The following is a 26,012-nucleotide window of genomic DNA, read 5'->3' on the forward strand; positions in this document are numbered from 1 at the left end:
ATCACAAGAAGAAAAGAGACAGAATATTATTGGTCAACTACAGTCAGTATACTATAAAGCCTCGAAAGCTGTAACTGCGATTAACGCTTATTAATCGGAAACTACAGAATTTGACGAGGAATGTTTATAGATTTTGAATATTTCGAACCATTCAGCTTCGGAGAGTTAACTTCGGACATTAGTATTTCTACGAAAATATTAGATATCTATCTTCCTCTGTGACAAGTAAGCTTGTAAACCGGGTTAAATTAAACAAGAATAGAGCGAGCTAGCATTCACATCAAGTGAAATATATCTGTGTATCAACATAAAAGTAATTTGAATTCTAGACCGTCGATTAAATATTAAGTTCCAGAACAGATAAAAGACTGAATATTATTTGTGGGTTTGTAAATTTTGTGTATATAAATAATTATTTGTAATAACCGTTATTATAATAATATTTTTATTATTATTATGCCTCTCGATTCCATGAAGGAACAAAGGGCCGCAATCGCTTGCGGATTCATTAACAGGCTGGTTTTTTAAGTGAGTAGCTTGTTAGCCTACTGCACAACCCCCACCAGGAGAAGAAAACTGAGCCGTCCTTAATTTAGCAGTGTAAGATTAGAGGGAAGGCAGCTAGTCATCACCACCCACCGCCAACTCTTGAACTACTTTGTACCAACAGATAGTGGGATTGACCCGTAACATTATAACGTCCCCACGGCTGAAAGGGCGAGCATGTTAAGCGCGACTGGGATGCGAACCCGCGACCCTCGGATTACGCGTCGCACGCCTAACGCGCTCGGCCATGCCGGGCGCTAATATAATAATAAATGCCATGATTGACTGTTTGATCCAGGAAGACTTATGCTTACGAAACATGTTGTGAAACTAGTTTTCAATGTTGCCGTAATGGCATACAAACACACTACAGAATGTCGAAGTTTTTACCTTGTGTTGTCATAAGAGTCAACAGTAATAATCTACAGTGGTTCTACCTATTTTAAAACAGTTTGGTTTGTTTTAAATTTCTCGCAGAGCTCCACAACAGCTATTTGCATTAGCCGTCACATTATGACGCCCCCACAGCTGAAAGGTCGAGCATATTCGGTGAGACAGGAATTAGAACCCACTACACTGAGACTTCCAGGCAAATTTGAAGGAGTCGAATATACGTATCATAAGTTTTCATTACATTTTCCGTTGAGATAATTCTGTTGTTTCGACCAATAAATGGTGTTATTGGGCCTTTGAGTGTCACTAAATGGTGTTGCGGAGCCTACATGTCTCAATGATTGGTGTTACTGGACCTCTGAATGTCACTGAATGGTGTTATTGTACCTGTATGTGTATCACTAAATGGTATTACCGAACCTTTGCGTGCCACTCTAACTATCGTGTTGTCTCGATCAAAATTAATTTGACATACATCCACAATTGTTAAATAATGGTATTATGTTTGGTAAAATTAGTTTTGAACCATCTTCGCATCTGAATCACGGATGAGTCCAGCTGTTACGTGTGTGGATAACGTTATCTCCTATTTCATCAATCCTCTAGTTAAAAAACTGATTTTATAAAATAACTTGCTTCTTCACGCGAAAATTGGCATGTAGTTGTTCTTTGATCATAATTTATGAGACTTATTTCGTTTCTTCTGTACCAAATAACTTGATAAAAGGCCCTTTACCCTAACTTGAAAACAAACTGTATGTGCCAACTTATTTGTAGGTTAGAAAGATTAGTCTGACTAAGATTGTAAACACAGTAATATTAGAAAATAAGTGATGCCATAAAACTTCATTTGATGCTTGATGAGTAGGCGAATAGTTATTTTTCGATGTCTCTTTTAAAACCTTTGTGATAAACCCACGCTGAGAAGAGAATTGGGCTTTTAATTTTTAAATCAATGTTTGTTGTTTTTAGATATAATTTTCATGTAAAGTTGCAGTAGGTGTATTATCAGTGCATAGCTGTCTAATTTTGAACTGATACACTAGTCCAAAGCAACACCCACCCACAAAGTTCTAGCCATTCTTGTTTCACCCAGAGGTCGTATTTCACCTTCCTTCTTCCTGCGCACCCACTGCTTCAAATTGTAAATTACGAATTTTTGTACCAACAGGGCGCAAATCATAAACCATTGGATTTACAGTTAGAGCACGTTAACCACGCCTTACCTTGAACAAATAAAATATTTTAGAGCTAAGTGGACTGTTTATATCACAGGTCTAGGGTTCATAATATTTCCGCGTTATGAGCCCTTAAGCCTACCGCTGAGCCATTAGGGGACATTCAAAATACTATATGGCACATGCTGGTTGAAAAAGAACAATTATCATATTTGAAGAACAGAGATTTATTTTACATTCTGTGTAATTAAGAGTTGCCCACGCAACGATTTTAGTTTTAGTTGTTTTTTTTTCTAGAGTTTCATTATCTGGATTCAATTATGCCTCACATTCTCATAAAAGCAAAAACAGTAACCTTAAATAACGTGTCAATTAACAAGGACGTCGCTTTTCAATAGAACCACCTTCTCTTGGAACTGATAAAGGTAAAATGTATATTGTCTGCACTGAAAAAACAATTATTTAATTTATCAATATACAAAGTGAGTTAAAGTGGCTTAAATAGTTACTTATTTTTTATTGAAAAATCTCTTTTAGCCCTAGCCACTTATACATCGGTTTATTACCCACTCCTAGATTAATCTGACATACAATTTATTTTATGTTTAACACTCTATTTAAGAAAGCTCTTACAATAACATACTAAAACATTCATGGACGACTGTTGATGATGAAGATCAAATTAACTTCCCTTTGAAGGTTTTTCAGAGTAGTAACATTCATTTCAACGTACTGCACGCCCTCTAGCCGATATTTTAGAGCCTCACAGTATACGTATATCTGCTCGGCCCTGCTTCACTTTCGATGTATTCCCTGACATACTTTAAATGTAGGACACTATATCCTTATCTTTCTAATATTGTTATTGTTACATGCTTCTCTTAGAACAGAATACAAATATATTAAGCAGACACATGAATGAACCCTAATCACGAGAAAACAACGCATAATTTACGTAAGAAACAAATCAAATAATGTTGGATTTTGCAAGAAAATTGCATCACTAATGCGGGAGATATGCTTATTTTAATTTACAAATACTAACAAAACACAATTCAGGCAAGGTCGAATTTCCACTACAAGAACCAATACCTTATACCAATATCGAATCTCTGTCATAAGAACTCGTCTTTTACATCAAAGGTCGGCTTTTTATTATAAAAATCTGTATTTTATGTATAGTGTACAACATATGCTATAAGAACCCTTATGTTAAGTTAAAGTACAATATAGATAAGAAGCAGGCCCGGCATGGCCTAGCGCATTAAGGCGTGCGCTTCGTAATCTGAGGGGCGCGGGTAAGCGCCCGAGTCGCGCCAAACATGCTCGCCCTCCCAGCCGTGGGGGCGTTAAAATATGGCGGTCAATCCCACTATTCGTTGGTAAAAAAGAGTATCCCAAGAGTTGGCGGTGGGTGGTGATGACTAGCTGCCTTCCCTCTAGTCTTACACTACTAAATTAGGGACGGCTAGCACAGATAGCCCTCGAGTAGCTTTGTGCGAAATTCCAAAAACAAACAGATAAGAAGCCTAATAGAATAGAACACATGCTATAAGAACCCTTATTTTATAGAAAATACTGCCAATAAGGAACTATGTTTTATGGTGAGATACCCCGGTGATCAGTGTTTTTTTGTTTCAATTTATTATGTAGCTTTGCTTTAAAAACAACATTAGCAACAGTATTTTATTTTGAAGTAGAATCTCTGCTATATGTGTTTCCCTCTTTAACGTTCAAGGTAGATTTTTGCTATAAAAATCCAAATTTTATAGTCAATGTAGATTTTATTATAATTCTTCTTTTGTGGTCAAAATAGTACTTTTCTCATAAGAATTCATACTTTAATACACCTAGTCTCATACGATCAATCAACTAAAACACTTACTTAATCGTATTTTTATAGCCTATGTTTTAAATCTAGAAATTAGCTTTGTTGTTTAACCAGAAGGAATTTTGAAGTAACGTGATGGCCCTAACGTCTGGAATTTCTTAAAGGCATAGAAAGAATTCAAACTATATATAGAAAGCGTATTATACTCGATCATGTAAACGAGTGATTACTGAATGATTTAGTCAGCGTATCTGTTACTGTCAACTAGTTAGTTCAGCGCTCTGAATATTCGGCCTATATTTCGATGAAGAGAGGTAACAAATTAGCGAGTAAGCAAATTTTCTGTTAGATATAGTTCGATCGTGAAAGTAGGCCTATCTGACGACATCGGTTATGCTAACCATGAAAATCGAAGTTAACCACGAGCCAGCCCGGCAACTTGATGTAGATCCAGAAAAAAGAAAGAAAGATGTATTCCAGAAAGGTTTAGGTTGTTTTGATTAGACACAAATAATACGTTTGGTACTATATTTTCCAGGTGTTAGTTCCTGGACTTGATTCAGGACCACAAGAGCCAACATGGAGAAGTTAACTTGTAAATGTAAAGTAAAACGATTTAGCAATGAAACATTCTTGAAATGTTCTAGATGTGTTTGTGACTGTGATGGTTTATTTGTAATGGTGAAGCTAAACCGTGGGTCCAGGTTGGATGAGTGAATAACTTATCTGAAGATATTCAAACACCACCCGAGTCGGAGATTCTTCAACTGATTTATGCATTGACAGCGAAACGAAATAACGGCCACAATGGTAGTGTTATCTCAAAATAAAAATGGTGGGGGTGAGTAGGTATTGGAACCATATACAAGAAATAATTATTTTTAATAGTTTGTGAAACTAATGGCACGGTAAAGACCAAAGATGCAGTGTTGAAGACAAATGTATTAGAAGATGATTTCTCTTGTGATTCTCAAATTAAAAATGTTATTTCTACAATAAAGAGTAAATATTAGAAGGATGATTCAATGTAGTGTTTTTGTTGTTTGTTTCGTTTTATAAGTTGAGCTAAGCTTTATTCATCACGATCTATCAAAATAACCCTGAATGATTCCGTTTGATCGTCCTAGACTCAATACTAAAGCATGCTGGGCGTGGCGTGGCTAGATGCTTAAAACATTCGGAACATTTGGCGTTTTACGATGGAGTTGACCACAGTTTTCTGTTCTGATTTCTCAAGACACCAACTCAGGATTCGGAGCACTGTCAAGAAGGATCCAGACCTGAGCCCTGTGTCAATGTCTAGCGACACGTCTGATGTGGGCTGGTTCGAGTAACATGTGTTTTTATTATCGTTCAGTGTACTAGGCTTCCTAGTATTTGTTTTATCGAATAATCCACAAGGCCAATAATAGAACGTATTACAACAGTATACACATATGTATATATATGTATGCATTGTATCGTCATAATTACGAATTATAAAACATATTGCCAAATGTTTGGGGTAAGGTTTCATGTTGAATTTCGCGCATAGCTACACGAGAGTTATCTGTCCCTAATCTAGAAGTGAAAGACTAGAGAGAAAGCAGTTAGTCATGACCACTCACCGTCAATTCCTGGGCTACTCTTTTACCAACGAATTGTGGGATTGATCGAAATGTTATAACGCCCCAACAACTGAATGGACGAGCCTGTTTAGTGGGACAGGGATTCGAATCCCTGATCAGATTGCGACTCGAGCACCCTAACTCTCCAGGCCTTGGAGGTAGGGATTAATAGAAATATTATTGCTATTTAGCAGAGATGGCGACACTGTATCTTGCTTGTTGTTAAGCGCAAAATTACACAATGGGGTATTTGTGTTCCATCCACGACGGGTATCGAAACCCGTTTTCTAGAGATATAGCTTCGCAAACATATCGCTATGCCACTGGAGGGCATCTAAAATGCAAAACATTTGTATGGCTGTACTATGTATGCTCTATGCAACTCAAATGAACAGTATAGCCAGTTTTATTGCATAAACACACTAAACAATATTTTCGTATAACAAAGGTACAAATATAAATTTTTTGGCAATTAACAGTAAAATACAGTCAAAATTAAACAGTTATATTTATTCATGACGTACATTAGGCTTTAGTTAAGTAGCCAAAAAAGTTGTTATATATATATATTAAATACAATTAACAAGGGAAGCAAGCAAAAAAAAAGCTGGGACTACAAACTATTATTTCAAGGACGTTAGCTTAGTTTTTAACAATTGAACTTAAGGCTTTTGTTCAAGAAACAGATTTAACATGAAAATTGCTACGTGGTCAAAATCAACGTTCACAAAATTAAGTTATTCAGAAATAACAAAAGAGAAAATCCGGACACACCAACTAAAGTTGTATGATGTTTATATGATACAAGGTTTCCTTTCTTTAAATATCGTATAGAACTACAATTTACACTTTTCCACTTGGCTCATGACTGTCTACTTTAAAATTTGTTTATAATCAGATTATAATTACTAATTTGTGCTTACATCAACTATTTCACGTTTAGAACTAGGTTTACCCACTTTAAATTGTTTTGAATTAAGCACAAAGCTACTCGATGGGATATCTGTGCTCTGCTCACCACGGGCATCGAAACCCGGTTTTTAGTGTTGTAAGTCCGCAGACATACCGGCGAGTTTAGAATGAAAAAGTAATCATAGTTGTTTAAATTTACATTTTCACACTTTACCTTGGGCTGCGACTTTAGAGACTGTTTATAATCAAGTTCACTACTTTGTGTTCATGTCAACTATTTCACACTTAAGGGTAAGTTTGCTTACTTTAAACATCGTTTAAAATTACAATTAACTAAATGTTAGTTTAATTTACACTTTCACGCTTGACCCAGGACTGTGCATATTAGAAACTTTATAATCAAATTCACTAACTTTCGTTAAAATCAACTTTTTTCACACTTGGGATTAGGTCTGCCTACTTTAAATATCGTTTAGAATCTTATTTGTCTAACTGTTCTTTGAATTTGCACTTTCACACTTAAGCCTTGGGGTGTTTACTTCAATAGTAGTAATATATTAGATTGTCCAGAAATAAATGTCGTTTTTGAACTGCGAAATTTGGAAAAGTATAAACAAGTGTTGTAAAACATGATTTAATCAAAGTAAGCACCATTTGCTTTAACACACTTTTGCCAACGTGTAACGATGCTGTTTATGCCCCTACTGTATAAATCAGAGTTTCTATGGTCAATGTTTGTTTGTTTTTGAATTTCACGTAAAGCTACATGAGGACTATCAGCGCAAACCGCCCCTAATTTATCAGGTCATTCCATAAGTAATGTCTGAAAATTTAATACAGAAAGTGGATCATTATTCTTGTCTTTGTAGAAGGCTTTAATGGACTAAAATATGTAGTAGAACGTGTATAAAAATGTTCAGACAAATATAACAAATTAACCCAACTCTATTTTTTCAGACCATTAATCAAATAAACCCTTATGAAGATGGATATTTCTGACGGGCACATTAGGCATATAATGTTTTATGAGTGTAAAAAAGGCAATACTGCAGCGGAAACTACACGAAACATTCAAGGTGTTTAAGGTGCGGAGTGTCTCAATGAAAAAAAATGTCGAAGGTGGTTTCAGAAGTTCAGATCAGGTAACTACAGCTTAACTGATGCGCCACGTTCGGGTCGTCCTGTTGAGTTTAATGATGACTTGCTACTAGCTGCACTTGATGAAGATTGTGCTGCAACAGTTGAACTACCACACAAGCTTAATTCAACCCATTTAACAGTTCACTGTCATCTGCAATAGCTTGGAAAAGCGCCAAAGCTTGGAAAATGGGTCCCCCATCATTTGACAGAATCCAACCTTAGAGCAAGAGTGAACATTTGTACTTCTCTGCACTCTTGTGAACGTAAGTCACCTTTTTTGGACAGATTAATGACTAGAGATAAAAATAGATATACCTAGCCATACTGGGCCTCCAGCAGAGAATTAGCTCAAAATCTCACGGAATCGCTTGGTACAATGTTAATTTTTAAAAATACTTTTAAATTACATTGTAAAACAATATACTTAACTCATCATATTTGGAAACACATATACTTTTATCACCCTGTTATGGAACTGATGAAATCTCCCTTTCGACAAGCATTGGTTCACTAACCAATGGTTGAAAACCACCGTTTAAACCACATTTGAAAGTACCTCGACGGTAGTAAAGATAATAGAGGCACACAGCCAACAATACAGCGATATAGTGGATGGCAGTTAAAGAGAACACATTCTTGGCTAGTATTTCAGTAATGGAACATTTGATATTCTAAAAAATAAAAATGATTAAAACTCGTGAAGTAAAAAGCGTTTTTGTTAATCCACAATTTCACAGATAAAGGTGATTTAATAATACAAAACGAAATACTGTACTTGAAGAGATGAAGAGAAATACCGATAGATGGATTCAATATTGAGATCGTCTGTTAAGTCACTTTACTAGAATTTGAGTTTCTTTCAACGAAGAACTAGAGATACCTGTATGTATCTTACGTTCAAAAAACTAGAATACTGTATATAGCATTATTCGTTAGTTACTTGAAAACGCTTTAGTTGTAAAATCAGTAGTCAAAAAAATAATACGCTTTGGTTATCCGAGACAAAAATTCGTTAAAAACTTCTCATCTTCATTTAGTTAGCATATTATTATAAGCTGTATTTTTTATTCTGTAATTGTTTTGTTCTTTTTAATTGGAAGTGTTAGTTTTAATAATGAGTTAAGTAGGGTCAGAAAATTCTAAGTTGATGTCAAAAAATTTTCGTACTTTCGAAGGTAGGTAATAAATACGAGCGTTGTGAAGTGTGAAGCGTTATTTTAAATTAGTTAAATAAGCCAGTGTATTTCCGTGAACTTTTGGATATATTATGTGTATTACGTTTGTTGATTTACGTTGTACAAGTAGTTTGATTTTACATTATTTCTAGTATTGTAGAGGTTTTTTTGTTGTTGTTTTTTAATTTCGCGCAAAGTTACACGAGGGTTATCTACTCTAGCACCCTAATTTAGCAGTATAAAATTACAGGGAAGGCAACCAGTCATCACCACCCACTGCCAGCTCTTGGGCTAATATTTTATGAAAGAATAGCGGGATTGACCTTCACATTGTAACGCGAGCATGTTTGGTGTGACGGGAATTTGAACCGGGTTATGAGTCAAGCGCCCTAACCACCCAGCTATGCTGGGCTATTGACCACTGGAGAGCAAGATGAAAAGAGGCTGAGAAGAATACATCTGATTTCCAAATCTTGTCCCAGATGACCTTTGAACTGGTGGTAAAAGTGATGCTAGTGCTGAACTTAATCCAAAGCAATACAGTTAATAAGAGTGGGAAACCTGCAAAAAGTAGCTCGACCCATACCTGAGTCCTCCATGCTTGCAAGCAGACCACCATGGGAAAAGTGTTAAGATTCTGTGGATAGAATGAACAGCTGCTTGAATCTTACAATTAGTTACTTCCTTCGTGTAGTCGTTAACAGATAGAACACAGAAAAATCGTTCCAAGAGATTAGTAAAGAGAGTTAGTCAACCTGCTTCAACTTTCATTGTGGTGCTTCAGGTCAGGTGGGAATAACCACGACCAATGTCCCTCAAAATGATAGAAACTGGAACAATTCCCCAGGGGTCATTATCAATCTTCCAAGAGAAATGAGAAAACATTAGGCAATACAGATAGATCAGTGAAATCAGTAAGTGACTGACTAGGTGCATGAAAATATGTAAAAGAACTGATATTGAAGACAGACAGGTTGTGATGCAAGAGAATATGCTCTACAGAACAACCCCTCCCCTCAATAACTACACCACCATCACCAAGGGGACTTTGTTCATTAATGTCCCAAGATGAAAAAGAGAGATATTTTATGAGAGTGTCAAAGCCTGATTAATCAAAATCTTTTCTGGAGACAGGTAATGAGAACAAACAGAAATCCCTTGGTCACCTTCCCTTCTACTCTGTGGTATTTTTGGCTCACAGATTTACCTCAGAATTGCCAGTTAAGACCCATTAAACGTAAACTCAAAGATAACAAGTTAAGAAGTGCTATTTCCCTAAATCATATCAACTTCATCATCCATAAAAGGAGAGATATGGGAAGCAAATGTGCCAAACATAAAGATGTTCATTAAATAATAATAATAAAAAAGTAACATTATCATTTGTAACACTTAAATTCAAACCAAGTTTCAGGAGATATCCAATGTAAAACTTAAAAGTCCCTATGAACTGTTAGAAAACAAGTGAAATCTTACAGAATAAAGGGGATGTCTGACACAAAGTCCTCACGAACTGTTAGAAGACAGCTAAAGTGTGTGTTATAGGATAACACTATACTGTTTGATGGGAAGATTCCAAGTTGACTGCCTGAAGAAACATTGAATTATTGGAAAATGTAAATATGATGTACAATAAAATAACTAGTATTGAAAAATATGAGTTTGACAGTGAAAGGAAATTAACAGTGCCATAAATTAAAAAAAAAAAAGTCTAGAAAAAGGCTTGAAAGGAGAAGGCCCAACTCTTTACAAAAAAAATCTGTCAACATACAATAACTCATCAAAAAAAGGGAGAATACTTAGCTAGGAGAATTCTGATACATTGGCTGCTTAAAACTCAGTATCAAAATTAGAGTAGGATCCAGAATAAGCAACACAAGTATAACTCAGATAACATAGTCACCCTAGCAGAAAGAAGAAAGCTCTGAATGTCAGCAAAGCCAGAAAGGTCATAATTTACACTGTTATTAAACTTTGTGTTGCTGAATTCTATGAAATAAAAGACTTAGTAGAAGGATCTACTGACAATTCAAAGAACTCAAATGAAATGATTTTAGTCACACTTAAACAGTCTCAGAATATATTGTGAACATAACCATGTGAAAAGGGAATAAAAACTCAATCTTCTGATATCAATGTATGGAATATTATGGTACAACTTCACAAAACTTATCCAACAACATACGATAGTTAATAATTTGAAAAACTAAAGATGTTACACACAATGGACAACATGGTACAGATAGCATATTTAAAGTTTATGTTGTAATGTAAGCAAAATTGTAGTTACCTCAAAAGTTAGATTTATACCATACAGACAGATGTTATTTAGTATTCTTTTATCTACCATGTTCATAGATAAACCCTCCCAGTACATAGTTTACTTTTAGATATGCAATGTGAAGCACATTTTAATATTTCGTTATGTATAGAAAACCTGAAACTTTGGGATATTTGAATACCCTTTTCTGCTAGCAGCACAAAACTCCAAACACCGATGTTAGTACTATAGAAAGGAAAATGTATGCCCACTTAACAGAAAAAGAATAAAGAAAAACACTTAAGTTATTAATATTTAAATTGTGTCCCTCATATTATTTAAGGCAAGTATTATTTGTTTAGAAAAAAACAGTTAAAACAGGAATATTCATATTATGTCCACTGGATACACTTTACAACTGTAACAACATACTTCACTACTTTTATTGAATCTTCCTCCGTCCTCTTTTTTTCAGTGTTCATACCACCAGGGTGATATATCATGGACAACAGTCAACAACAGTACATCAACAGTGCTGCACCCTTCCAGCACAGTTCTTCATTTATTTTAATTTCAATAACAAAAAACTGTACATTCAACATCTTGAAATACAATGTTCTGATTTAAAAAACTCCACTTTTTAGAAATAATTTTTCCTGATAAGAATTCACTGAGTAACATAAAATATTTATTTACATAGGCAGTACCTGATGCCTTAGGTTTAACACTAAAGCTTTAGTGATTAAAACACATGAAGCGTTCAGTGACACAAAAGGTTATCTTCAAAAAGGAAAGAAATTCTACAAAACGGATTCAAAACACATTAGTTGTTTTATTTAAAAAGCTGGTACACTGAGAATCATAACAGTGATGACTGTTTTTTCAAGTCTTCTAAAAACAAGCACAAAAATTCTACTAAGACTGATCAGATTTAGAGTTTATGTTCATTACTCAGTCCTACACCCACATCACAAGGTCTAGTGATTTACAGCAAAATTCATTTTGTTTAGTACATCTTCACTGAAGCAAAATCATCCACTTTATTTCCTGGATGTGCAGTTGGAACTAAATGGCATCTTGACTTTAAACAATTACTAAGTGCAAATTACAATGAACAGTGTATATAATTCCACTTTCTGTGAAGTTAAATTCCACATAAGATATGAAAAAGAATTTATATTAACATACAAAATAAAAATTAAGCTTTCTAACATATTAAATAAAAGCACACCACCCCACTAAGGTGCATTAGGAGTAGAACAAAAATATTTCATTAGGTAAGACAGTTATTACAAGGATGGATAGTTCTATCTAATGACAACAAGAACTATCCATCCTTGTAATAACTGTCTTACCTAATGAAATATTTTTGTTCTATCTAATGACAACACTTTGTTTACATGGATTACCTTAAACTTAATAAAAGCATTTTTCTTATCAAAAGAAATTTCAAACCTGAGGTATATGTTACCAGAGTTTATTATCAGTTCCTTTCTATTGGTAGTTTTTCAATGATTCTGTGATTAAGGAACTATGGTTGTTTTTAAAAATGCAAGAAAGATATTTAAATGTGGCACTTATAAAATTTCAGTTATATTCTGTGAATACATTTATTAAAAACAAATATGATAAAATAAGTAAGAAAATTGTATAAATATTAAAGTAAAAATAATTCAATGGCTGGGACACTTAATAAACTTATTTTATGAGAATAATCAAACAAAGTTCTAGGTTACTGGACTTAACCCCTAAAACTTTCAACAATGTGCTGGTACCTTGGTAGGTGTCACAGTAAAAACTCTCAGTTCTAATTTGTGTTAGTGTCTATGGAGGTGTGACAGTAAAAATCCATTATCTTAGGCTGCGTTAATGTCTGTGGAGGTTTAACAGTTAAGACCCCCACCAAAGGATGTAGTAATGTCTATGTAGCCATCACACTAATAGCCCACAATTATAGTCTATATTAGTGTCAGTAATAACTCACAATTATAGTTTGCTCACACACATCTGGAATTAACTATTCCAGTGCATCTTACATAGAAATAATCATACAACAAACCTCAATCAATATATTTTGTGTGAGGTGCTATCATTATGCATGCAACTCCTTTATTCTATTGTACCAGATTATCACTTTGAATTTATGCATAATTACAGTCTACATTAGTGACAACAAAGAAGACATTGTAAAGAGCCTACAATTCTATTCTACATTAGTGTCTATGAAAATGTAACAGTAAGAAACCATAAAAGTCCATGACAGTATTTGAAAATATGGTGCCAACATTATAAAAAAAGTTAGTGTTGTTGAGAAAAATTACAAATGACAAAGAAACAATATTAACCAACCAACACAGGAACTGGTGAAAAAAACCACAAAAAACAACCAACAAAGGTACCAGTGGGAAAAAAAAAAGATATTAACCAACCAACACACAGGAACTGGTGAAACAAAAAAGATATTAACCAACCAATACACAGGAACTGGTGAAACAAAAAAGATATTAACCAACCAACACACAGGAACTGGTGAAACAAAAAAGATATTAACCAACCAACACAGGAACTGGTGAAACAAAAAAGATATTAACCAACCAACACAGGAACTGGTGAAAATAAAAAGATATTAATCAACCAACAGAGGTACTGGTGAAAGAAAGCAGTGTTACTGGACTATCAAAACTACTATTACCATAGAAACAGATCCATAGAGATTAGCAATAATATATTGATATCAAAATTTGTTGTTACAATTTTTCTATTAATGAAATGTTTTATACATATTATGATCTAATTCCAGTGTACATACATTTCAATTTTTCTTACCAAAATAAATAAAAATTACTAATACACAGTATTTTATGTAAATAAAACGATCAGATTAATTTTCATCCTAAATACATATACATCAAATAGTATGAAAAAGCTTCACAAAATGTAATGCTAATTAGTAAACAATTATAGGAAATATAAGTAAAAAAATTACACCAAAAATCTTTCAGTTATAATTTTCCTATACTAAAAATGTATTTTCAATAGGTTCATACCTCCTGCCCTATAAATAACCATTCTTGTTCAGTGCTGCCATAAATATGCAAATTTTTTTCCACATGCAACAAGACTTGATACTCCTACCTATCTGGAATTGACTATTACAACACACCTTGCATACAAATCATCATGCAAAAAACCTCCACCAAAACGAGTGCAACATGACTCCCTCTGTTCTATTCTATCAGAATATCACTTCGAGTTTAAGCAGAAAACAAAAACACTGGTTTTCAGTGGGGAAGAATGATGGGAATTGTGAGTAGAGGTAAGTAACAGTAAGAAATTTGGTAGTGAAAGGAACATATGTAAAACATGTGTTAAAGAACAATATAATAGTTAACTGAACTAACAAGTAATGTGGAAGTATAGCCACAGGTAAGCCAAAGTTAACACATAATTGTTAAGCCTAAGCTAACAAGATATTTAACTTAATTACTGATTAGTCCACAAGCAGAACTACAGGTAAACTAAAAATAATAGACATGTATTAAGCCTAATTGAACAGTGCAAGACAAAGGACATTACTAAACTTTAAAATAAAAAACCTTAATTTAAAAATAAATGCAATAATACTGAACATGAAATAAATGGTAATTTATAAAATGAAATAAGTGTGAATATTAACAATGACTTGTGTATGAGACACGATGTATGAAAAAAAAAACAATATAGTTAAACCAATTATTGATAGATCAGTAAGATGAATTACAGGTAATCCTAAAATAACAAAACTCTGGTGTCAGTAGTATATAGGAGACAGATGAAAAAATGACCAATCTCTTGACAAAATAAGCTGAAAATCTTCCCATTGAGTACCACTATCTGAAACCTGCATAAATGTGCTAATAGAACCTATAATTTCCAAAGTGTTAACATAGAATTCATAATGCAAAATGTATAAGAAACCATGACTGTGTTGGCAAAAACAAGTAAAGAGTTTTTGTAATGAAGTAATAAGTTCTGTAATTGGGTAGGAATATAAAATAATTCCACTTCGGAATAACTCAGCAAGTTACAAATATCACTTTTGTGTATTAAAAAGAGTAAACTTGTTGAAAGAAATTAATATAAAGATAAGAAAAAAAAAAACAGCCCAAACTAAATGCCACAACAAAACATTTGTGGAACATGTGCTTTGCATTCCCACATAACAAATCAACATCATACAACTTACATCAAGAAGCAACAGGCCTTAAATCACTCGCATCTAAAGCTACACATCAAAAATATTGAATAGTCTGTCTTCAAAATTATTAACTGTATCTAAAAGATCTGAAAACATTTTACCTATGTTCCAAACAGAAATGTAAGGAAAAATTATAGAAATTTTAATGGTAAAGGGGTAAATGAAATATATGGATCTCTGGTTATTTGTTTATTAACCTCTAGAGACAAGTCTTTTTTAGCTCCACCTATACATCATTAATGAAACTGAGATACAGACTTCTCCTCAATTGACCAAAGACCTAGTGTAGGAAGACAAATTTTGTTAAAGCATGCAGAGCAGGTTATATTAATAGGGTTGGAAAACTTGTATTATGCATGTATTATTAGACACTTAATGTAATTCAACCTATCACGCATGTATTATTAGACATGTAATGCAATTCAACCTACCATGTATGTATTATTAGACATGTAATGCAATTCAACCTACCATGTATGTATTATTAGACACTTGTTGTAATTCAACCTATCACATATGTATTATTAGACATGTAATGCAATTCAACCTACCATGCATGTATTATTAGACACTTGTTGTAATTCAACCTACCATGCATGTATTATTAGACACTTGTTGTAATTCAACCTACCATGCATGTATTCTTAAACATATCCTGGCTGAGGTCTCAAGATATATGGAAATTATCCCACAACTGTGGGTTTATTATTCTGTTCTTGGTGAGCTATATAAACCTGATTTTGCTAGCATGAATGATACCAGTATACATCACTGAAGTTGCAGAGTCTTAGGAAACAAGATACAATTATCTTAATACTAGATACCAGTCAAAGATCATCTGTTATTAGTCTAAAGAAAGTATCACTCAATGGTGTATCAGACAATGGCCATTGATGATATGAAGAAATTAGGGATAGCTATTACTACACACAATGAAAAAGACTATAGACATATAAATATTTTTTTTAAAACTGTCTAAAGAGATGAGGAATAACATTTTACTATGCACTGTAAAGATAGGGTGGTTTGTTTATGGTCATGATAATGCCCTTGTAAATATAATATACCTTTGCCTATTGAGGGGCTTGGAAGTGAGATCTGAGGAACAATGTCTCATCTTCACAAAATCTTGTTTGTTGAGAAAAAACACAAACAACAACATTGACCAAATGCCTCATCATCTAATTAATTACCTGTGTGAATGAATTAACAAGATTCCAACTGTACCAATCTACTATATAGCAAAACTACAGCCAAGGGAATGAGCTTGAGAAATCAGCTAATATAACAAAACAGATGTTACAGAACTCAAATCACTACAGATAATAGTATTAAAAATAAATTTATTGAAAAAACCATAGGTATAGCATCTTATCTACCAAAAATTGGAGGACTGTATGTCAAAATGAGTAGAACCAAAACTTGAGGCAAGGCCTAACAATCAATCTCCAAATGAAGCAAAGCTGGAAATTGTCTTCCAGAGTACCATGACCTGAAGCCTGTGTAAACGTGCTAATATAACATATAGCATCCAAAGTAGTAACATAAAATTCATAATGCAGAATTAATGAGCAATTACAACTGTGTTGACAGAAACAAATAAAAAGTTTTGGTAATGAAGTAATAAGTTCCATAATAGGGTAGAAATATAAAATAATTTCACTTTGAAATAACTCAACAAGTTAAAATATCACTATTGTAAAATAAAGAGTAAACCAGTTGAGAAAAATTAATATAAAGAGAAGGAAGGAAATTAAAATAAAACACTTAAAGAGAGCACCAACTAGATGTTACAACATGAGTACTACCAAATGAGAAGTGATAGTTTGGTAAAATTGAATAGAGGAAGTCATGTGGGTTGAGAGAGTTTGTCACACTCTGTTGATGCAAGTTTTTCACATAATGATTTGCATGCGAGATGTATTGTACTCAGCTAATTCCAGATAGGTGGAAGCATCAAGGCTTATAGCATGTGCAAAAAATGTTTATGTAGAGGGCAGCACTACATGAGAATAACTATTTATGTGAGTGGAAGTAATATACTTTATTGGAATTCTAATTTCAGCATGTTAAATTTGTTTTTATGTAAGATGTTAATCTAGAAATGATATGTACATATAAATATAGTACACTGAACTAATCTCTTGGTTTCTTAGGTTAAAACATGAGTGCTCTGAAACTTGAACTTAGAGGAAAGATGACCACTCACTGAAGCAGTGTCCACACAGCAGAATGCAAATCCAATATGACACAACCTGAAGCAGTGTCCACACAGCAGAATGCAAATCCAATATGACACAACCTGAAGCAGTGTCCACACAGCAGAATGCAAATCCAATATGACACAACCTGAAGCAGTGTCCACACAGCAGAATGCAAATCCAATATGACACAACCTGAAGCAGTGTCCACACAGCAGAATGCAAATCCAATATGACACAACCTGAAGCAGTGTCCACACAGCAGAATGCAAATCCAATATGACACAACCTGAAGCAGTGTCCACACAGCAGAATGCAAATCCAATATGACACAACCTGAAGCAGTGTCCACACAGCAGAATGCAAATCCAATATGACACAACCTGAAGCAGTGTCCACACAGCAGAATGCAAATCCAATATGACACAACCTGAAGCAGTGTCCACACAGCAGAATGCAAATCCAATATGACACAACCTGAAGCAGTGTCCACACAGCAGAATGCAAATCAATATGACACAACCTGAAGCAGTGTCCACACAGCAGAATGCAAATCCAATATGACACAACCTGAAGCAGTGTCCACACAGCAGAATGCAAATCCAATATGACACAACCTGAAGCAGTGTCCACACAGCAGAATGCAAATCCAATATGACACAACCTGAAGCAGTGTCCACACAGCAGAATGCAAACCAATATGACACAACCTGAAGCAGTGTCCACACAGCAGAATGCAAATCCAATATGACACAACCTGAAGCAGTGTCCACACAGCAGAATGCAAATCCAATATGACACAACCTGAAGCAGTGTCCACACAGCAGAATGCAAATCCAATATGACACAACCTGAAGCAGTGTCCACACAGCAGAATGCAAATCCAATATGACACAACCTGAAGCAGTGTCCACACAGCAGAATGCAAATCCAATATGACACAACCTGAAGCAGTGTCCACACAGCAGAATGCAAATCCAATATGACACAACCTGAAGCAGTGTCCACACAGCAGAATGCAAATCCAATATGACACAACCTGAAGCAGTGTCCACACAGCAGAATGCAAATCCAATATGACACAACCTGAAGCAGTGTCCACACAGCAGAATGCAAATCCAATATGACACAACCTGAAGCAGTGTCCACACAGCAGAATGCAAATCCAATATGACACAACCTGAAGCAGTGTCCACACAGCAGAATGCAAATCCAATATGACACAACCTGAAGCAGTGTCCACACAGCAGAATGCAAATCCAATATGACACAACAGAATCTCAATAATTTATAGTCACAAAATATTTTGAGCCTTCAAATCTAGAACTAAGCTGATTCTAGTATAAACATTATATTAAATAATTCAGCTTATCATGACCAAGAGAAATTATTCTTCTAACTTATGATCAATAACTTAAGAACTTAAGAATTCAAATGAATTAAAACATTACCAATCTAATAAAGCTAATGACAAGAAATGATTAGGGCCTTATTAAATTAGCTTCAGAGGATAAACACATTACCAATAAAACAAAATGTCATGCAGAAGAACTGACATATTGTATTTCCAGTCATCTTTCTAATACTTTCACATAATATGCTGATTATAGTTTTCTCAGTCTTGAAACCTGTGTATATCTTACTACTGCAACTAGATTTAAAATTTCATAAAGATACTTTAAAGTGAACAAACAATAGCACAAGGTAATTCAGATTCATCAAAAGAGAAAGTCCTTTTTAAGCTTTAAGAACATACAATTTTGTTACACGAGTTAGCAAGTACCTCTATTGAGTTGCAGTTTCCATACAAGTATGTTCAATCTTATTATTTAATCAGTTTTCAAACTAACTGTAACTTATTACCACAATCAAGTTACACACATCCCTCCTTAGACAAGTACTCTCAATATCTGAGTTGAAAGTTTTGAAATTTATTATTTCACCCCCATTAAGTTACAGATTTCAAAGGAAGTGCACTAAATATTGCTATAAAAGCAGTTCTGTAACTAACTGTAGTTTTCACTTTGACAAAATTATATACTACATCTCGTAAGGCAATCAGAATCAATCCCATTGTTTAAGAAATTTTGAAACAAGCTGTAATGTATACTTCTGCTAAATTACATACTACACCTCTCCAGGCAAGTAAACTATGGATGATGACAAGACTTTATATTTAAGTTTTTGTTCCTCCAATTCAGTATAGTCTCTAAGTAGGACATCAAGTGTGCATTTATTAATCACTTTATTTGTTTGAGAACAAACATACCTATCACTAAACTACATATGAACAGCAGTGTGATTAAAAAGCAGCTGTAACATTAAACAAGTGTAATTACTATGCTCATATTTATTATACAAACGTACTGATGATCTGTTTAAGCTTATCTATGTTGTAGAATTAAACTGTTCTCTCACTATACTCCAACAAGAAAGCACCAGAATATGTCACAAGTCAGATTTCAGAAGCACTGCTATCTAATTGTAACTGTAAAAATATAACCAAAACTGTGATAAGTCAAAATCTACAAGCACTGTTAATTCATGATAACCAAAAGAATACAAGAGATAAGAAAAATTTGGAAATTCAATGGAAGAAACAGATTATGTTCTTCAAAATAGGAAATTTTGGCATAATAGAAATCATCTGTAAACATTAGAGAATGTAATACTTATTTTAAAAGTGACTGACTATATATTTTATTTTCTGTGAAGTAAGTCTAAACTAATTTCCTTCAGTACATCTTATGTACTCATTATACAGGTTCAGTACCATAAATGGAAGCATCACAAGAGATATTTACCATTTTGAGCAAATAACTAATGTGAAAAAAAATACTTATCATGCTGCTAATTACAGAAAAGCAGATAATTTGTGGAACTATAAAGGAGATTTAAAACCAAAATTACCTTTCTGAATCTTCATTTAAATCATTAATAGGCTTTAAACATGGAGTCTTGTACTTTGAACACAGAACCTTCTATCACTCTAAACACACAAAATTGTTCACTGTTTTAAACACAGAATAAACTGTCACCGGTTTCTAACACAGAGCAATCTTTCCACAGCTTTAAACACAGAACAAATTGACTACTGTTTTTATTAAAGAGATAACTGTCCAGTACTGCTATTAGAATTAAAATAAATTTATAAGATATGTTTAGTAATCATCCCTTTTATTACACACACATTAAAACAGGTATGTACAAGCTCACCTTATAATCCCATTACTTTCTCTTTATTACTAAACACATTACTATCCTAATGGACCACCAAGTTATGATATTGCCACTACGCATTCACCCAGCTGATGAAAACCAACAAGACAGTTCCAGTCTTACACTTAAACAGATTAGTTACACTCAGGAATCTTAGCACGCACTGGTCAAATTTAGTTTGTAAATCCCCTAGTGAAATGCTGTATAGTACTGCATTATTAACAACATATATCCTATAATCTATCTTCCAGATTATGTGAACATTAAACAATGAATGGCTATGGAAGAAAACACTGACCAGTTGGTACACAATAATCTGTTTACATGAATGTTACATTCTATTACACTGTGGTTTTCAAGAAAACTTAAAAACATGCCCCAGCCCTGTTAACATTTAATCACAGATGTTTATTTTACAAATGAAGTATGCTGTGTGGAAATTCTTGCTTGTCCCCTCCCCTTGAAACCTACCCCTATAATGAATGTCCCCCCCCCAATCCTTGCCTCTTTTTACTAACTGAGTAAGTGTTATAGTTCCATATCTTTTGTTTCATCATCAGAGAAGTCACTCATTGAGCTTTCACTACTGGAACAGTTATCTTCTTCTTCCCTCAGAGCCTCTTCTGTTGCAAATTTCCTGACATAATCTGTAACAGAAAATTAATTCAGGTTATAATTATTGATAAATATTAGACTGTTCTGTGAAAAAAAGTAAAAATAATTTTATTCCTTAATATCACAAAACATTATGCATTCATTTTACTCCAAGAAACACTTTTACACTCTTTGCACTTCGATATTACATAACAAATATAAAGCTTTAAATATCAAGAGATATATTCCTGGCTGTTAATTGATTTCTTTTTAAACTAGTAATCAAAATGGTTGTGGAACTGACACACAACTCAAAATGAGTGAACTGTGTTTGGATCAGCAGATGATTCAGGGTAAATTGGGTTACTTTATGGTTAACAGATGATTTATGGTAAACTAGATTACTTTATGGTCAACAGAATAATCTGGATAAACAGAATTACTTTATGGTCAACAAAATAATCTGGATAAACAGAATTACTTTATGGTCAACAAAATAATCTGGATAAACAGAATTACTTTGTGGTGAACAAATGATTTGGGATAAATAGGATTATTTTGTGGTTAATAGATGGCTTAGGATAAAGAGGTAAGTATGAAATTAAAAACTCATACACAATAAGTTGGATTATTTAAATACTGGTGAACACCTTACACTCAACATGATGATAAACTAAACTTACGGATCTTGTACAAAATCTTTAAAACAGCATTTTAGTTCAGAAAAAACACACACACACCTTATAAATCAAGTAATTTACTCCAACTCATATAATCACAACTTATATAAATACTCAAACACAAAACAAAGTATATTTGGGTAACACTTACAGCTATAAAACTACTGGAACATAAGGTGAATTTATCAGTTCCCTAGGAGCTATAAAACTATTGGAATGTAAGAGAAACTTAAAAGCTTTATAGAAGCTATAAAGCTATTGAAACATAAGGTGAACATACTAGTTCCATAGAACTATTGAAACATAAGGTGAACTTACTAGTTCCATAGAACTATTGGAACATAAGGTGAACTTACTAGTTCCATAGAACTATTGGAACATAAGGTGAACTTACTAGTTCCATAGAACTATTGGAACATAAGGTGAACTTACTAGTTCCATAGAACTATTGGAACATAAGGTGAACTTACTAGTTCCATAGAACTATTGGAACATAACGTGAACCTGTTAGTTCCATAGAACTATTGGAACATAATGTGAACCTGTTAGTTCCATAGAACTATTGGAACATAATGTGAACCTGTTAGTTCCATAGAACTATTGGAACATAATGTGAACCTGTTAGTTCCATAGAACTATTGGAACATAATGTGAACCTGTTAGTTCCATAGAACTATTGGAACATAATGTGAACCTGTTAGTTCCATAGAACTATTGGAACATAATGTGAACCTGTTAGTTCCATAGAACTATTGGAACATAATGTGAACCTATTAGTTCCATAGAACTATTGGAACATAACATGAACCTATTAGTTCCATAGAACTATTGGAACATAAGGTGAACTTACTAGTTCCATAGAACTATTGGAACATAATGTGAACCTGTTAGTTCCATAGAACTATTGGAACATAACATGAACCTATTAGTTCCATAGAACTATTGAAACATAAGGTGAACTTACTAGTTCCATAGAACTATTGGAACACAAGGTGAACTTACTAGTTCCATAGAACTATTGGAACACAAGGTGAACTTACTAGTTCCATAGAACTATTGGAACATAATGTGAACCTGTTAGTTCCATAGAACTATTGGAACATAATGTGAACCTGTTAGTTCCATAGAACTATTGGAACATAATGTGAACCTGTTAGTTCCATAGAACTACTGGAACATAATGTGAACCTGTTAGTTCCATAGAACTATTGGAACATAATGTGAACCTGTTAGTTCCATAGAACTATTGGAACACAATGTGAACCTGTTAGTTCCATAGAACTATTGGAACATAATGTGAACCTGTTAGTTCCATAGAACTATTGGAACATAAGGTGAACTTACTAGTTCCATAGAACTATTGGAACATAAGGTGAACTTACTAGTTCCATAGAACTATTGGAACACAACATGAACCAGTTAGTTCCATAGAACTATTGGAACACAACATGAACCTGTTAGTTCCATAGAACTATTGGAACACAACATGAACCTGTTAGTTCCATAGAACTATTGGAACACAATGTGAACCTGTTAGTTCCATAGAACTATTGGAACACAACATGAACCTGTTAGTTCCATAGAACTATTGGAACACAACGTGAACCTGTTAGTTCCATAGAACTATTGGAACACAACGTGAACCTGTTAGTTCCATAGAACTATTGGAACACAACGTGAACCTGTTAGTTCCATAGAACTATTGGAACACAACGTGAACCTGTTAGTTCCATAGAACTATTGGAACACAACGTGAACCTGTTAGTTCCATAGAACTATTGGAACACAACATGAACCTGTTAGTTCCATAGAACTATTGGAACACAACGTGAACCTGTTAGTTCCATAGAACTATTGGAACACAACATGAACCTGTTAGTTCCATAGAACTATTGGAACACAACGTGAACCTGTTAGTTCCATAGAACTATTGGAACACAACGTGAACCTGTTAGTTCCATAGAACTATTGGAACACAACGTGAACTTGTTAGTTCCATAGAACTATTGGAACACAACGTGAACCTGTTAGTTCCATAGAACTATTGGAACACAACGTGAACCTGTTAGTTCCATAGAACTATTGGAACACAACGTGAACCTGTTAGTTCCATAGAACTATTGGAACACAACGTGAACCTGTTAGTTCCATAGAACTATTGGAACATAATGTGAACCTGTTAGTTCCATAGAACTATTGGAACATAATGTGAACCTGTTAGTTCCATAGAACTATTGGAACATAATGTGAACCTGTTAGTTCCATAGAACTATTGGAACATAAGGTGAACCTGTTAGTTCCATAGAACTATTGGAACATAATGTGAACCTGTTAGTTCCATAGAACTATTGGAACATAATGTGAACCTGTTAGTTCCATAGAACTATTGGAACATAAGGTGAACTTACTAGTTCCATAGAACTATTGGAACATAAGGTGAACTTACTAGTTCCATAGAACTATTGGAACATAAGGTGAACTTACTAGTTCCATAGAACTATTGGAACATAAGGTGAACTTACTAGTTCCATAGAACTATTGGAACACAACATGAACCTGTTAGTTCCATAGAACTATTGGAACACAACGTGAACCTGTTAGTTCCATAGAACTATTGGAACACAACGTGAACCTGTTAGTTCCATAGAACTATTGGAACACAACATGAACCTGTTAGTTCCATAGAACTATTGGAACATAATGTGAACCTGTTAGTTCCATAGAACTATTGGAACATAAGGTGAACTTACTAGTTCCATAGAACTATTGGAACATAAGGTGAACTTACTAGTTCCATAGAACTATTGGAACACAACGTGAACCTGTTAGTTCCATAGAACTATTGGAACACAACATGAACCTGTTAGTTCCATAGAACTATTGGAACACAACATGAACCTGTTAGTTCCATAGAACTATTGGAACACAACATGAACCTGTTAGTTCCATAGAACTATTGGAACACAACATGAACCTGTTAGTTCCATAGAACTATTGGAACACAACATGAACCTGTTAGTTCCATAGAACTATTGGAACATAATGTGAACCTGTTAGTTCCATAGAACTATTGGAACACAACATGAACCTGTTAGTTCCATAGAACTATTGGAACACAACATGAACCTGTTAGTTCCATAGAACTATTGGAACACAACATGAACCTGTTAGTTCCATAGAACTATTGGAACATAATGTGAACCTGTTAGTTCCATAGAACTATTGGAACACAACATGAACCTGTTAGTTCCATAGAACTATTGGAACATAATGTGAACCTGTTAGTTCCATAGAACTATTGGAACACAACATGAACCTGTTAGTTCCATAGAACTATTAGAACACAACATGAACCTGTTAGTTCCATAGAACTATTGGAACACAACGTGAACCTGTTAGTTCCATAGAACTATTGGAACACAACGTGAACCTGTTAGTTCCATAGAACTATTGGAACACAACATGAACCTGTTAGTTCCATAGAACTATTGGAACACAACATGAACCTGTTAGTTCCATAGAACTATTGGAACACAATGTGAACCTGTTAGTTCCATAGAACTATTGGAACACAATGTGAACCTGTTAGTTCCATAGAACTATTGGAACACAATGTGAACCTGTTAGTTCCATAGAACTATTGGAACACAATGTGAACCTGTTAGTTCCATAGAACTATTGGAACATAAGGTGAACTTACTAGTTCCATAGAACTATTGGAACATAAGGTGAACTTACAAGTTCCATAGAACTATTGGAACACAACGTGAACCTGTTAGTTCCATAGAACTATTGGAACACAACGTGAACCTGTTAGTTCCATAGAACTATTGGAACACAACGTGAACCTGTTAGTTCCATAGAACTATTGGAACATAAGGTGAACTTACAAGTTCCATAGAACTATTGGAACACAACGTGAACCTGTTAGTTCCATAGAACTATTGGAACACAACGTGAACCTGTTAGTTCCATAGAACTATTGGAACACAACGTGAACCTGTTAGTTCCATAGAACTATTGGAACACAACATGAACC

At 34.1% G+C, this 26,012-nt stretch overlaps 1 long non-coding RNA gene across 1 annotated transcript; it reads right to left on the reverse strand.

Annotated features, from left to right (window-relative positions):
* Nucleotides 1–11,854: 11,854 nt before the first annotated feature.
* On the reverse strand, nucleotides 11,855–17,642 carry LOC143243797 (uncharacterized). Its single transcript, XR_013024764.1, has 2 exons — nucleotides 15,827–17,642; nucleotides 11,855–15,706 (listed from the first exon to the last, which is right to left on the reverse strand). It is a non-coding gene; the product is annotated as an uncharacterized LOC143243797 (long non-coding RNA).
* Between the last annotated feature and the right edge of the window lie 8,370 nt (nucleotides 17,643–26,012).

The sequence above is a fragment of the Tachypleus tridentatus genome, chromosome 1 (assembly GCF_004210375.1).
Source record: "Tachypleus tridentatus isolate NWPU-2018 chromosome 1, ASM421037v1, whole genome shotgun sequence".
NCBI lineage: Eukaryota > Metazoa > Arthropoda > Merostomata > Xiphosura > Limulidae > Tachypleus > Tachypleus tridentatus.